Raw genomic sequence first — 16,029 nt, forward strand, 5'->3', positions numbered from 1 at the left:
CCTCGGCCTTTTGTCTTATTTTGTACCTCATATCCCTGAATTCTTCACCGAATTGCTGGCTAGAACAATGAGTTTGAACTTATATTAATACTAGTTTTGACCTATGATGAAGAGACATGTCCCTTGGTGGTTAGGCCGACTTACACAAGTAGACTTAGGTCGGCTAGCAGTAAAAAATCTAATATTTCATCTTGAAAAATAATTTCCTCTCGGTCTATGTGGAATTAGAGGGTGAGTGAGGGCTCGTTCCATCCTCTACAAGCCTATGATAGTTCCATAATTAAGGTCATTTTACCATCAAGAAAATTGAATTTGTGAACTGTCGTCATTATTTTATTCATGGAAGCCTTTTTAGGACTCCTTTTTCATAGACTTAGGCCTTCACGCTCAATAGGATTAGGGCATCTTCAGTAAGGCATTTAGGGTATGAAAGGACATCATGATTAAGGCACTTTCTTTATTTATTATAGTTAAGGCTTCTTCATTAAGTAAGGAACAAGGATCAGGGCTAGAGAACTTAAGGCTTATGCTAGGACTTGATCGATTTACATTGGGCATCAACAATCTAGAGCTATCATTGTTTAGATAGAGTTATGGTTTCATGATCATTTTATCAAGGCAAGGGAATCATGAGGCTAGGGCTACATCACAAAAGGGTTATTCATGCATCACAAGAATATTTTCCATCTCAAACAATGCCTTATTGACATCAATGACAACTTTGACCAATAGTCTCCCCCTTTATCATTGATGGAAATATTCTTTCCCTTTCAAAATTCTCTCCCCCTTTGATATCAATGGTGGATGGGATGTCCAATTGCTCCCCCTATCAATTTGTTTAATGACATGTTGCTCCATTGTATTCTATTCCTTTCTTCATCAATGATAGTTCTCCATGATAGATATGTTTCTCCTCCTCTCATGGTGCTCTTATTTAAGGAACTTTCTCCCCCTAATCCTTTTCATGCCTTCATGGAAATGGATGAGGTAGATGATCAACCAATTCCCCATGCCTGCATAAATTTCTCTATCTCTTATTTTTGCTCAAGATAAGAAATATTGTTGCCTTGTGATCAAGTGGAAGACATCTTCACAATATCACGATTTTCTTCAATGTAGTTACTTCCAAGAGATGATTGTCCATGTGTGACTCATCAAGGGTTTCATAGGGCTCTTCATGGATAGCTTCTGTAAGATTAATCAAGAATCACAAGCTCCCCCTAACAATATGCATGGTCCCTTTTTTGGCAGAATTTCATCAAAACTTGGAATATCATATCTACCAAAGATGTACTCATTAGATCAACATGAGTTGATTTCTTGAGTGTTCAAGAGGATTTCTGATCCAATTTGCTTCCTTCTCCATACTTGTGTAACTTTATTTTCTTGCTTGGTAGTCATGTTTTTAGCTTGTTTAGGGACCCAAGTCAAGTTACAATCACGAGCCATATGTCCAATGTTATGACATTTGAAGCATTCCATCTTGTTCATGAATGAGGAATCATGACTTCTTCTTGCAAAGTTTCTTCTAGGGAGCTGATGTGGGCCATTATATTTGTCCTTGTGGTATGCCCTACAATCCTTTTCCATGTGCCCAAAATTTGTACAAGAATAGCAATAACCAAAAAATATACTTTGGTACCTGGAGGATGGAGATTGCCTTGATGTACTTCTAAAGTCATTCTTCCTTGGGATCCTTTGATGATATCCATTTCCTCTTGCATTCTTGACACCATCTGCATATCTTCTTGGAGTATGGTTTCTTCCAATGTCATCTTGACTCTTCTCCTTGATTTTGTTGGAACTGGGGGCATCAATATTTCTTCCAAGCTTCTCCACATCCTTGTTGTTTGAAGCATTAGGGTTTGCATCATTCTTGTTTGAGGGTTCACCTGCATAACCAAGACCTGATTTATCAAGAGGAGATATTTGATGACTTAGGATGTCATCTAGGGTTTGAGAGCTCTTTAGACTCTTATTTAGATGATCAACTTCTTTTCTTAGGAGATTAATTTCTTCTTTCAACATCTTGCATTCTTCATCATTCTTTGCTAGATGGTTCTCTATTTATTCCTTTATTCTAGTTTCTTTACATGATTGAGCCTTAAGTGAGGTGATTCCTGATCTTAATTTGGTGATGTCATCATCCTTTTCTTCTAGTTGGCATGTCATGTTATTTCTTTCCTTTTCTGCTTCATCAACTTGTCCTTCCAGGAGAGTCAAAACTTCCATCACCCTTTCATCTCCTTGTGCTTGTTTCTTTACTTATTCTAGTTGAGATTTAAGGGATGAGACCTCTTCCTTGTATTGACCAATTTTCTCTTCAAGTTCGTTCAAGTCCTCGTGTCTTTGTTCAAGATGGCTTAATAAAGTGTCTTCCCTTTTATTTGCTTTATCCAATCGTTTTTTCATGGATATGATTTCTTCATGATGTATTTTCTTGTTTTGATGAAATTCCTCCTTTAGCTTGGTGAGTTCCTCATCTCTTTCTTGTACTTGAAGCTTGAATAGGTCAACTTACTTCCTTGTCTTGTCAAGGTCATGGTCATCATATTGCGATTCTTTCTCAATATCCTCCTTTTCCTTTTTCAAACTGCTTATCTCTTCTAGGGCAACTACAAGATTTTCCATGATATCTTCTTTGATATCTTCTTCATTTTCTTCATCTTCTAGGTCCTCCTTGGTCTTGATGTCTTCATTCTTTTTTTTAGCTTCCTTTATGGGTTCTAGATTTCTTTCTTGCTTTCCATCATCTTCATGAATAAAGGTCATGGTCAATGCTCCTTTTGAGTGCAGATATTGAAATTTGTCCCACATACCTTTTTTTGATGAACATTTCTCCACTTTAGCCTTTATAGGATCTGGTAGCCCACTCAAGGTTTCTTTCATCACTCTTGCATTATATTCCTTGGATTCTTCTTCCATCATGCTTTTATTAATCACTTATTCCCAGACTTCAAAGCCTTGAGCCATTAATAAATTCTTCACTCTTGCCTTCCATATATCGAAGTTTCCATTGAACAATGGATCTTTTCCAAATTGATTATATTTTGTTTTCATGGTTGAAGAAGAGACATATTTATAAGGATTGGAGGCTTTCGTCCTTGGCTTTTCCATTTTTTTCTAAGGATCTACCTTCAAGATGTTAGGCTTTGAGTGAAGGTACTGGCTTTGATACCAATTGTTGGAAATACTGAGCAGGGGGGTGAACCATTAATTCTTTTCAATTGTTATTTTTACCAGTTAAGGTCACTTATAATTAGAACAAAAAATGAGCAATGATATAATAAATGATTTTATTAAATTAGAAATCACGAGGATTCCAATCCTCTTCTTTATAATAAATCAGGTACAATATAGTGTAGGGCTCCAACCCTAGATGAAGACACCAATATCCAATCCACCAGGCTCCAACCTGTACTTTTCCAAGCACCGACTTGGACTTCACGAGGCTCCAACCTCTAGGGCTCCAACCCTATCTTCCCAAGGCTCTAACCTTGTCTCTATGAGGCACCAACCTTTAGGGCTCTAACCCTACCACTGGTACAAGCTTCCAACATGGTCTTCTTGAGGACTCCTATCCTCTAGGGCTCCAACCCACAACTTCAATTCGTCAAGATAAGTTTAATGATTCTTCACGGCTCCCAATATCTTTTGCAATGAGTCATGACAATATCTTCACCTACAACACTACCCTCAAATGATCTCCAAGGCACTTAGCTCATCAATGACAACATTGTCTTCCCATGAAGGTGTCTCCACAACTCTTCATCTTACCCAAACAAAATTCTCCAAGGTTACCTCATGATGGCTTCGATACTTTAGATCAATCTTCAATCATTGAGCCTTCAGCAGGTGACTGCTCACATGCCCAAGCCCTCACATGTCATTCTAGTCTAAGGTATGTCTAAAATAATGCCTCCTCCAGTTCTTAGAAATGTCCCTCCACTTGTTTCAAGCAATGAGCTACTTCAGTTATGCAATTTGAGCTTGATACTTTCCATACACCATAGCTCCAAGGTATCTAGGTGACTGTTCTTTTCCTGCACTGAGCCCTTAAAACTGAACCTTCAAGGTGACCTCACAAATATGAGCTAGGTTCGAGCCTCTTATTGTTCCCAAGTCTGAGCTTGAAAGGTGAATTATCGAAGGTCTGAGAGTACAGTCCATCCACAAGACATTTGTCACTAGTTTGAAGGTTAAATGCCACCATAGATTTACTGTCCACAAACTGCTCTCACTTTCCACAAATTAGATGGTTTTCCTTCAAAATTCGAGCCTTCAACAAGACACTTGTCCAAAATTTTCAACAAGACTAAACCTTAACTCAAGCCTCCCCAACAATTATGTCATCTGAATTCTGCGACACTGAGCTTGATCCGAAGTTATGACTATCACAGGTGTGTTCAAGTCTGAGCCTAAGGTTTTTCTCCAACAAATATTTGTCCACTAGTCCAAGCTTGAAATAAATTCCACATATCCAAGATTTTCTAATCTGATTGTTCCATAGATCAAGCCTTATATCACAAATCTAAAGTCTTTAATCACATATCCGAACTCTAAGCCTCTTATGGGACTGCAATTCCATATCTGATTTTATCACAAGACTATCACACAGTCTAGTCTGAGGTCTTATTACCACAGACTCTGTAACTTCAAGCTTCCAAGGATAAGTAGGTATGTCTGGAATATGCCACTGTAGTCATAAGTCTGATCCTGAATGATAACCCAACAGAAAAATAGCCCAAACAAGTGTGCTTACCACAGGATTAAAAATTTAAGCTTAATAAGAGGTATACACTTCAGGTCCAAGATTTTATGCCCAAATAGAATTATCCTTTTTCCTCCTCAGTCTAAAGAGTAGTTTCCTTGTTCTCCTTGGCCTTATGTCTTCTTATGTACCTTGTATCCTTGAATTCTTCACTGAATTACTGGCTAGAACAATGAGTTTGAACTTATATTAATACTAGTTTTGACCTTTGACGAAGAGACGCGTCCCTTGGTGGTGAGGCCGACTTGCACAAGTAAGCTTAGGGTAGCTAGAATTAAAAAAATATAATATTTCATATTCAAAAATAATTTTCTCTTGTTCTATGCAGAATTAGAGGGTGAGTAAGGGCTCGTTGGAAGGGGGAAAGTGCCCTCTACAAGCTTATGGTAGTTCCATCCTTAAGCAAGGTCATTTTACCATCAAGAAAATTGATTTTTTGAACTGTCATTATTATTTTATTCATGGAAGCCTTTTTAGGGCTCCGTCTTCATAGACTTAGGCCTTCAATCTCAATAATATTAGGGAATCTTCAATAAGTAAGGTATTTAGGGTATGAAAGGACATCAAGATTAACGCACTTTACTTATTATAGTTAAGGCTTATTCATTAAGGAACAAGGATCAGGGCTAGATCACTCAAGGCTTGTGCTAGTGCTTCATTGATTTACATTGGGAATCAATAATCTAGAGCTATCATTGTTTAGATAGAGCTAGGGTTTCATGAGAATTTTATCAAGGCTAGCTGGCTACATCACAAAAGGATTATTCATGCATCACAAGAATATTTTCCATCTCCAACAATTCCATATTGACATCAATGACGACTTTGACCAACAATATCATTGTTGGCTGCCAGATCCATTCTTGTTACTTTCCACCAAAATATTTTTCTCGATCTCAACATTTTTTATATGAATCTGTTGTAGAAATATCTGAGATTGATTCCTCCAAGATTCTGTTCCAAGTTAGAAATCTCCTGACGAAACTCACTTCCCATCTTCTTTCTCGTAGATATGTAATGGACTTCCGTGACTTAATAAACTTTTATCTCGCCTTGTGCTTTTTTTGAAGGAAATGGTCTTCACTTGCAGGCTTTAACACAAACTTAAACACTTCTACATTATTCCTCTCTAGTAGGATTTTTCAGGATTATTGAATCTCCACACTTATGTTGTGAGCTCTGATTGAATTGGATTGTTTATTCACTCGTTGATCAATGATCAACAATTAATATTCACGAATTGTAAATGAAGTATTTTTTACCCTACATTTATATGATGTTCCTAAATCACCATGCCTCTTGAGCTTCAATTAAACAATGGTACACCACTTGTGCACTTTCTCTTACGCGCAATCCCTCCTAAGCTTCAATTGTGGCACACCTGCATAACACTTAAATGCACCTAGATATTATAGGGACTAATTTTACACTATAATGAATAGAGGCTTGGAATTCACAGGAATTTTAGAAAACTTGAAAATAGATTGTCTCTTCCTATTAATATTCACACAGTTACATAATTACATAGATGCCATTGTGCCTAATTTCCACTTAATCAGCCTTTGATTTGGCCTTGGCCCTACTTTGCCTCACTCTGATACCTCTCAACTCTCCTCTCTCAAATCTACATCTCTTTTCTCTTGGATACATAATTATACAAAAAGGCTTATGAAACAATAATCGGTCCATATCAATACATCACTCAACAAACCCTTATCTCTAAGGTTCTCTAGATCCACCTAGTTCTCAAGAGATCTAACTGGTCCCAAAACTTATTTAACTCATTCAAATATTATCGAGACCTCTAGATCTTATTAAAACCTCAATCTTATTTATACAATATCTATAAATTTCCTTAGAAACATAGGAAATACAAATAATTAATAAATCACACTCAATTAGGGAACCAATTTTTTGGGTAAGTGAACGACCCATAGATCTAATCAAAATGTGTTTTGACTTGGAGGTAAGATGCTCCTATATATATATTCTCAAGGGTTAGCTCAAGTGGTTTAGAGCTAGATGTGAAGTTCTTTGATTTTTTGCTAATTGTTGCTGATCACGAATTTGACTCTCTTCAATTCCCTTGGGGTGAGGCCTCATAATCAAGACATGTGATTTATCCCATTTACCATCCATGATATGTAGGGAAGTACTTTGGGATATCCGTGCTTTCATTCCAAGTAAAAAAATAAAATAAAATATATATAGGTGTGTGTGTGTGTGGTCACCATATCAGAAAATACCCAACACAAAGATACACAATTACACATATATTGTCTTGATTTGAAACCACACCACTATGAAACTAGTGTGGTTTCGAATCATGACAATATATGTGTAATTCTGTAAACGGACTGCAGGGGTTTCAAACGTGTGAGAGTCACATGTCCAAAACTGTGTGTGTGTGTGTAATCATGTTGTATTTTTGTGTTGGGTATTTTCCTAATATGGTGACCACACCTTGGTTTACATTGATCTGTGAGTAAACATAAATCGATTAAGGGCATGGCGATTCAGGTGATTCCAACTATTCCACAATGTATTTATTAAGTATGGGAGATTCATAAATGTGTGTTAAACTAAATTGAAATTTACAACTGGATCATACCCTTTTAATCCGACATATATATGTGTTAAGTCACCTAATTCTAAGCCTTTTTAATCCAATGGATGTATATGTCAAGTTTCCCAAGGCAGGCCTTTTTAATTCATTGGATGTATGTGTTAAGTCACCCAAATCCAAGCCTTTTAATCTGGCGTATGTATTTGTTAAGCTACCCAAGTCTAGGCCCTTGTAATCTAACAAATGTATCTGATAAGAGGCCCAAGTTCAGGCCTTTTGAGTCTCGCCAGATGCATAGGTATTTAATATATTGGGTGCATGTATTATATATATGCCCTCATTGGTTGATATAAGAAGGGAAATTAAGAGTTTTTGTTGTATCGTTATACTTTGACACATATTATATATATATGCCCTTGTTAAATCATGAGGTCTCAGTTTCTAAGGGGATGATAGTAAACATGGAGCTTGTCATTGCACCATATGTTGATGGGGTGGTGCTATCTTAGGTCATTTCTGCCACACATTAAGTTCCTTTGGAAGGGGAAATTCCCCCTAAGGTTGTAGTGATTGGTTCTTTGACCACAAAGCGAAGCTAGTTGATGGGTAGTGGGGTGCTTCTGCGCTCTCTGGAGACCTCCTACATGTTGATTCTTGTTCTCACCTTGGAAATCTTCTAGAAGTGGACACCTCTACCTCTATTAGTTGCAATACAAAGAGACAAGAGGATAGAAGACATATGTTCCTGAATGCATGATGGGATCACATTTTCTACTCCTTTTCCTAGGAAAGAATCCTCCATATTTGATACTCTCTGAGGTATGTTAATATAGTCCCTTTCTGATGAAGAAATTAAAATGTTGGAATTCACTGATGCTAATTGTTCAAGCAATGTTATTGTTTCGTTGTCTGTCGCTCCCTTTGGTTCTACTTCTGTTTCAAATTTTCAATCCATTGTTGGTATGTACAATGAAAATTTTCCTCTACTTAGTAGGAACCCCTTTCTTCCTACTAAATAGTTTCCCCCTCCAAGCTCTACCACTTGTCATAATCCTTTGTTAAGGTCTTTTGGCAACCCTCAAACTTCTTTGTTCACTTCGGAACTTTTTAATCATTATGGGATTTCTAGACCCTTGGGTAGGCACCCAAAACACCCTTATTCCTCGATGTTGTCTCATCCTTCCCTGAATCCTAAGCATGATCTTATCCTTGAGAAGGTGGCCTTCTCTTTTTCTGGTCCTCGTCCCCTCAATATGTCTTATAAGGATTCATTAAACTTGTCTCCGATACCAATCTATCCCTCTCCTCCTTCCTCGAACTTGAATAACTCATTAAAAAAAGTGACTATCAAAAAGAAGAAATAGAACAAGAAAGAACTTGTATGGGAGGGGGTTGTCCAGGTTGGCCTCTTTAAGGAGGTCATAAACACCACTGTAAACCAAAGGGAACTTAGAGAAAAGAAGCCCTCTAGTGAGTGTTCACCATGATCTTTATGTCATATAATATCCCAGGTGTCGAGGCCCCCTAAAAAAGCGTGCTCTCTCGACGGGTTGATATTCATAGACCCCTTGTTATCATTATACAAGAAACGATGGTGTTTAAGTGAAAAATCTAGGGTAGAGTTTCTAAAAATATGCCATGGGTGGTTTTACAGCTCTATTGATGTTGTGGGTCACTCTGGGGGCCTCTTGGTCATGTGGAACCTATGTGATGCTGTTCTCAGACCTTTTCATTCAATGTTTGGTATCATTTTAAAAGGACATCTTAGAGGACTAGAGTGTCCAGTCTTTCTTGCGAACTATTATGGGTTGTATGAGGATAGAGAGTTATTTTGGAGACAAATTCAAGCCAATGGTATGTTGTTGGAACACTCTCTCATTTTAGCAAGGGACTTGAAATTCTCCACCTTTTTTAGTGAAGTTTCGGGGGGAAATGCTAGGACAAACCCTCTAGCTTCGTTTTTTACTTAGTTATTACAAGATTCCAATCTCTTAGCTATTTTTCCAGTCCCTCTAGCCTCTTCTTGGAGAAATGGGTGATTGAGGACTCAAGGGAATGCAAAACGGTTGGATCACTTTTTAATAGTAGATTCTTTGGCTAATAGGATGGGAAATTTAGGGATATTCATAGACCCTTTGTTATCTTTATACAAGAAACGATGGTGTTAAGTGAAAAAGCTAGGGAGGAGTTTCTAAAAATATGCCATGGGTGGTTTTACTGCTCTATTGATGTTGTGGGTCACTCTGGGGACCTCTTGGTCATGTGAGACCTACATGATGTTGTTCTCAGACCTTTTCATTCAAAGTTTGGTAGCATTTTAGAGGGACGTCTTAGAGGACTAGAGTGTCCAGTGTTGCTTGTGAACTATTATGGGTTGTATGAGGATAGAGAGTTATTTTGGAGACAAATTCAATCCAATGGTATGTTGTTAGAACACTCTCTCATTTTAGCAAGGGACTTGAAATTCTCCACCTTTGTTAGTGAAGTTTGGGGGGTCAATGCTAGGACTGACCCTCTAGCTTCGTTTTTCACTTAGTTATTACAAGATTCCAATCTCTTATATGTTTGTCCAATCCCTCTAGCCCCTACTTGGAGAAATGGGTGATTGAGGACTCAAGGGAATGAAAAAAGGTTGGACCACTTTTTAATAGTAGATTCATTGGCTAATAAGATGGGAAATTTAGGTCCTAGATCTGTTCGGAGTGCATATCATACCATTTTCCCATCTTCTTGCAACTGGATTTGGATGCTTCCCCCATCAAGTATCCCTTCAATTTCAATCATTCATGGTTAAAATATTACTCTTTCATCTCTTTAGAATATTTTGTTGGAAGGGGTTATCGGTTGGGCACTCTCACTCAACCATGGAATTTGTGGTTCTCAAAATGAAGGAACTCAAGAATTGGGTCAAAACATGGGCTAAACATAGAAAACTTGAATTGGAAAGGGAGTTTCCATTGATTGAATCAGTGTATGAATCCACCTTTAATCCTATATCTCATCAAGCTTCCTATATGAAGTGAAACTGCATCAGAAATTTGGAAGAGAGGAAATCCCTCTTACTTAAAGTTGTCAAGGAGGAGTGGCACTTGAAAAGTAGAGCTACCTAGGTCAAGGCTAGAGATGGAAATACAAGAGAGTTACCAACTTTGTATGTGACCTAAAAGATGCTAACGGTAAAACCTGCACCACAAAGGAATATTTAGAGAAGGTTGCAAAGGATCACTCCTCTAGCCTTTTCAAAAATACAGATAAAAGGTTCATCTTCGCTTAGTTAAACGTCTTACAACACTTCCATCGCGTATTCACAAAGGAGGATTTGGTAAAGGTGGGTGGGCCTATTTATTTGGATGAAATTAAATCGGTCTTAAATTCCTTTGTTAAGGATCAAAGTTCCGATATCGATGGGTGGATCGTTGAACTTTTTTTGCTTTCTTTGATTTGATGAGGAATGATACCCTTCAAGTTGTGGAGGCGGCTAGAAATTCAAGGATCGTTTATGGGGCTTTAAATGCTACCTTTATTGCATTTATACCCAAATGCTCCAAACCTTCTACTTTTAATCATTTCAGATTGATTTCTCTATGCAATATGATCTATAAAATTATTGCTAAAATCATCTCAAACAAATTAAAAAGAAAACTTGCTGATTTCTTATCGTGGGAACAATTTGGGTTCTTACCTACTCATAAGATTCATGATGCCATAGGTGTGGCTCAAGAGTCCATCCATACCATCAAGACAAAAAAACTTGATGCTATGATATTAAAAATGGATCTAGTTAAAGCTTATGACAAAGTTAATTGGGAATTCCTCAGGTTGTTACTTCTCCACATTGGTCTTGACTTGAGGGTCACAAACTGGATTATGGGTTGTGTAAAATCCATTAATTTTTCGGTGCTTGTAAATGGCTCTCTGATTGTTTTCTTCAATAGTTCCAAAGGGTTAAAACAAGGGTGCCCCATTTCTCTATTGTTTCTCCTTGTCATAGAAGGCCTAATTAGAATTATCAATAAAGCAAAAAAATATGGTTTGATAAAAGGGGCTATGGTGACCAGATCTTTGTAAATTACACACCTACTTCTTTTGGAAGATGTTCTTCTTTTTTGGGAAGGTAGGATTGTTGAATGGGGCATCTTTCATAGAATTATTACTACCTTTTTTCCATGCAATTAGTATAGAGATCAACAACCAAAAATCATAGGAGCGGGTCAAAACAATAATAGGACGATTTCTAATGGAGCAATCATAGGAGCAAGTCAAAACAATAATAGGACGATTTCTAATGGAGCAATCATAGGAGCAATAGGAAATATTTCTTTGTTTGTACAAGATCCAAAAATAGATGAGAAAATTAGATATGAAGGTGAAGAGAATGACACAAGCGTTGGTCAATATGGAGTTTACTAAGTCCAAGGACAACATCTTCCTCCCTCTTACTATATAGGTGGATTTACCCTCTGAATGATCAACTATATTAAGTAATTATGCCAATCTGTTTGGTTTTTTTTTGTGTTTATCAGTTGCAAATGATAGGGGTAGAATGGGCAAGCTAGTTATGTCAGTATTAGCATATAGTTCTATTTTAATTTTTATTTCAGCTTTATAACTTCACATGGACAAAATCTATTTTGAAGTGTAATTGGTCTAGTTTCCCTAATGGAAAACCATTCATGCACATACATTAACTTGTAATACCAGTTTTCATATAATATAAAGTCCTCGCTAACTAACTTATGCAGAAAAAAATAAAAAAATAAACTAAAATCTTAAATAAATCTCGTTTTAAAAAATTTCAAAATTATCATTATAATGTAATATTACCAATGTAAACAAAATAGTGATTTTTTTGTGTAGATGTACATGCATGTGTACAATCATATACACACCATGTCGAACTTCCTTAAAGATATTTAAAATAATTTTGAAAAAATAAGAATTCATGTTTTTACATTAAGAATCATAAAATGATTCAGATATTCAATATTTCTATTGTGATTTTATTAGCATGTTTATATATAATTTATAAGCACTTCTGAAATTTTTGATTTATTGGTTTTTACCATCATATTACAAAGTTACAAAATACTCAGCTTAAATAATTATTATCAATACTAACCATTTAGACAATGTAATATTTATGATTATATAATTTCCACAATGCATAACTCAATTAGATTGTACTTGAAAAGTTTAATTCAAAGGTTGGTTTAATTTTAATATATAAAAAAGGTTTCTTTGAATTTGAATTTACATGAAAAAAAAAAAAAAAAACATGAACAATTATACATAGAAAAAAAGAAGAAGAAAAAATAAAATGGTTACGGTAGTTTAACAATATTTGGTTGGGATTATATTCAAGTGATTATGGTTATGGAGAAAATCATTTCATATGATCTATTTAACATTATATATATAATTTGATACAAGTAAAATGATCACTCAAAATATTGGAATCTATTACCCCTTCTTTTAATTTTTTTTTATTAAAATAGGCAAGGAAAAGTGCCCACAAGACTTGTAATCAAGTTTCTTCATGACAAGTATCTATTACTATTAAACCTAGGGACATCAAATTGTATCACTTTCTTAATGTTAAAATTTTAAGCACACAAGAAAAAAGAGAGAATGCTAGACTATTGTAAAATGTAAGTTCTTATTACAACAAAATCATCTAATGCAATAGTAACACCCTTTTATTTCATTTTCAAAGTTGTTGTGCCACCCACATGACTACTTCTAAATTTCCAAACAAACAAAAAAGTTGAAATTTCAATTGTAAAATATGATGTTCAATTCAATAATAACTCGAGTTTAAGGTGAAAATTGTAAAAATGGTTTTGATGTCCATTTACTTCTATTTGGATGTTATTAGCATGTTTATAATTATTTGTAAGGGCCCTGGAATTGCACAACTATTTTTTAAAACTAATTGATCCAGATGGATCTTCAAAAAGTACCAGTGGCATGCTAAAAGACACAAAACTCAGAGTGAAATAGTTTAGATAAACTTAGCATCGGATCGAATTGTTCGTCATACTGATTCCAACGCTACGAATGACACTCAAATCCAAGTTCATATGAAAAAGATAGAGAGTCAAAGTTTATGTTTGACTTGTCCAAGTGGCAGGAGGAGATGACGTGGCAGACACACTCAGCAAATGGGGAAGCACCAAGTGGCAAGCTGCCATTGGTCCTACATACCACAGATCGCAGAAGAAAAAAGGTTGCGGCTTAAGGAAAATTGGCCATTGTTGCGATGCGATGAAATCGCAATTGCGTTTCGCAAGGATTAAAGAATCGACCCCTAGAGCAAGCCAAGTTGCGATGCGATCGCAACCGCATTTCGCAAGGGGAAGCAGTGGCATGTTGTATCAAACTTGGGTTTTCGCCGATTGTGATTTCGATATGGACCCTGGACCTGATATATTATATATTGTTGTTAATAAGTTCATTAGGTCCGCGGTTATTGCAAGGCGATTGTTGTCTAGGCTTTGGGTCTACCCGCCGATTGAAAACATTGATAGGGGTAAATGCTGATAGTAAAGGGTCGTCGGGTGAAACACACAGCTAAAGACTTTTGCCTTATTTGTAAGAGTTGTTGTCATGGATTATTCAAGGTCGAGATTTTTTGTATTATTAAATCAAACTCGCCTGCTAACTTTGTTGTTTGTTTGGAACTGCCCGTGTATTGAGGGATTTTACCGCCAGCGTATATAAAGGATTGCCCGTGTTGGAGAAAGGCAGAGAGAACTGGCAGATTTGTTCAGAAGCCATTGTGCGTAGTAGACCCTGACCTAGCAGCAGGCCGGGACCTCGCCTTGAGCAGCAAGGAGGTTCCGAGAAGTTGAAAAAGCCCTGATTATCCGAATTGGGTGTTTGGATAGGCGTTTTTCCATAATTTTTTGCCAGGATTTCAATGATACTATATGTTTCTAAAGATGGGCTCTCCATTCTTCGTCCATCTTCCAGCTTGGAGGTATAAGAATTATAACGAACGTTGCTTGTACTTTTATCTCTTTTTATGCCACTTAATGAATGAAATCCTCCCCACTATTGAGCAAGGCCTGAAGATGTAGTCCAAATTGGACTAACTCAGTAATCAAATCTGTGTGTCATAGTTTTTGCTTATGTTATGTTATTTCCGCATTGTTTTATGTGCTTTTGAGTTTCATGGTTTATAAGCTTTGTTTCATGTAATTCTGATGCATCCATAAGTAAAAGATCATGGATCAAGTTTGGTATCAGAGCAGGTCTTATTTTATGTGAATTGCATAGTATATGCTAACCCGGAACAAGCTACAAAAAGGAGAAGGAACACTTAAGTCCTTTGATCCTGAAGTGGGATGTGCACAACGAAGAAGAAACATGGAAAATGAAGAAGCTCGTTAGGAAGAGGAACAAAATTTCCGTAAGGTATTCTATAATATGGCAGAGAAAGTAGACAAGTTGTTTTCAAAGTATGAGAAGGCACTTGGGCACGAGAAGGAAGGTATCAATGATAATAGATCAACAAATCGTGAAGGTGGTAGAGAAGAGCCTCCTCCCTCTCCTTCTTAAAGTGATATTTCTCATCACTCTAATCGCGATTACAAACATACATCTAAGAAATTGTTCTTCAAGCTAGATGTAAAGTTTGACCTGCCCATGTACAATGGAGAGTGTAGTACAGAAAAACTTAATAATTGGATAAGATAGATAGAGGTCTACTGCCGGATTCAGTAGATTGAAGAAGATGAGGCAAAGGTCCAGTTAGCATCTCTTCGCTGAGAGGCACTGCTCTTGTTTGGTGGAAAAGCAAGTTGCAGAAGCGTAGCAAAATCTCGAGTAACCTTCTTTCCTCTTGGTCTAGTTTTATTTCTACATTGAAACACCAATTTTACCCTTTTGGTTATAAACAAAAGGCACTAATGGAATGGAAATATCTAAGGCAAGGTAAAGGAAAAAATTTGCAAAGCTTCACTGAAGAATTTCATAGACAAGCATTGAATTTGGGCATCTCATTAGATTTGTCTGAGACTATAACTAAGTATGTTGGTGCGCTACATAGTTACATCAAACACTCACTGTTATTGTTTGAGCCTACTACAATTGATGCAGCGAGCGTAAAGGCGATTCATCTTGAAACCCGAGGCAAGAATGACAGAGATGATCAAGCCAAGAAAACATTGTTCAACCCTCAACATGGCAAATTCCAGAAGAAAGGCAAGGGTTAGGATAAGAAGACCGTCATAGCCAAGAAAGGGGATGGAGAAACACCATCTTGCACGCATTTCAAGAGAGAAGGTCATGACGAGGACCACTGTTGGAAGCTACATCTGGAGTTGAGACCAAAGAGATTCAACGGAAAGGGCAAGCAAAAGACAATGGCAACACACAGCAGGACCTTGGATCAGATTTCGGCGATGAGACATTGATCACAGCCGTGGGCGCAAAAGGTACTCCTTTTGTTAATAATAGTTCTGATTCAATTGCAAGTACTAGTTATTTGAATGAGCCTATAAGTAATGAGCATAAGAGAATTGAATTATTCCACATTAGAGTTATTATAAAACACACAAAGGTTGAAACTTTGTTCGACTCAAGTTCCCATGCAAATTTAATCTCAGAGTCCTTAGTGAAAAAGTTAGGCATCGAAACTAAGCCTCATCCGAGTCCATACCCTCTTAGTTGGGTAAGTGATAAAGAAAAA

This window comes from Pinus tabuliformis, chromosome J (genome assembly GCF_031772625.1).
Source record: "Pinus tabuliformis cultivar Carrire ecotype Pingquan chromosome J, CPIR1, whole genome shotgun sequence".
NCBI classification, from domain to species: Eukaryota; Viridiplantae; Streptophyta; class Pinopsida; order Pinales; family Pinaceae; genus Pinus; species Pinus tabuliformis.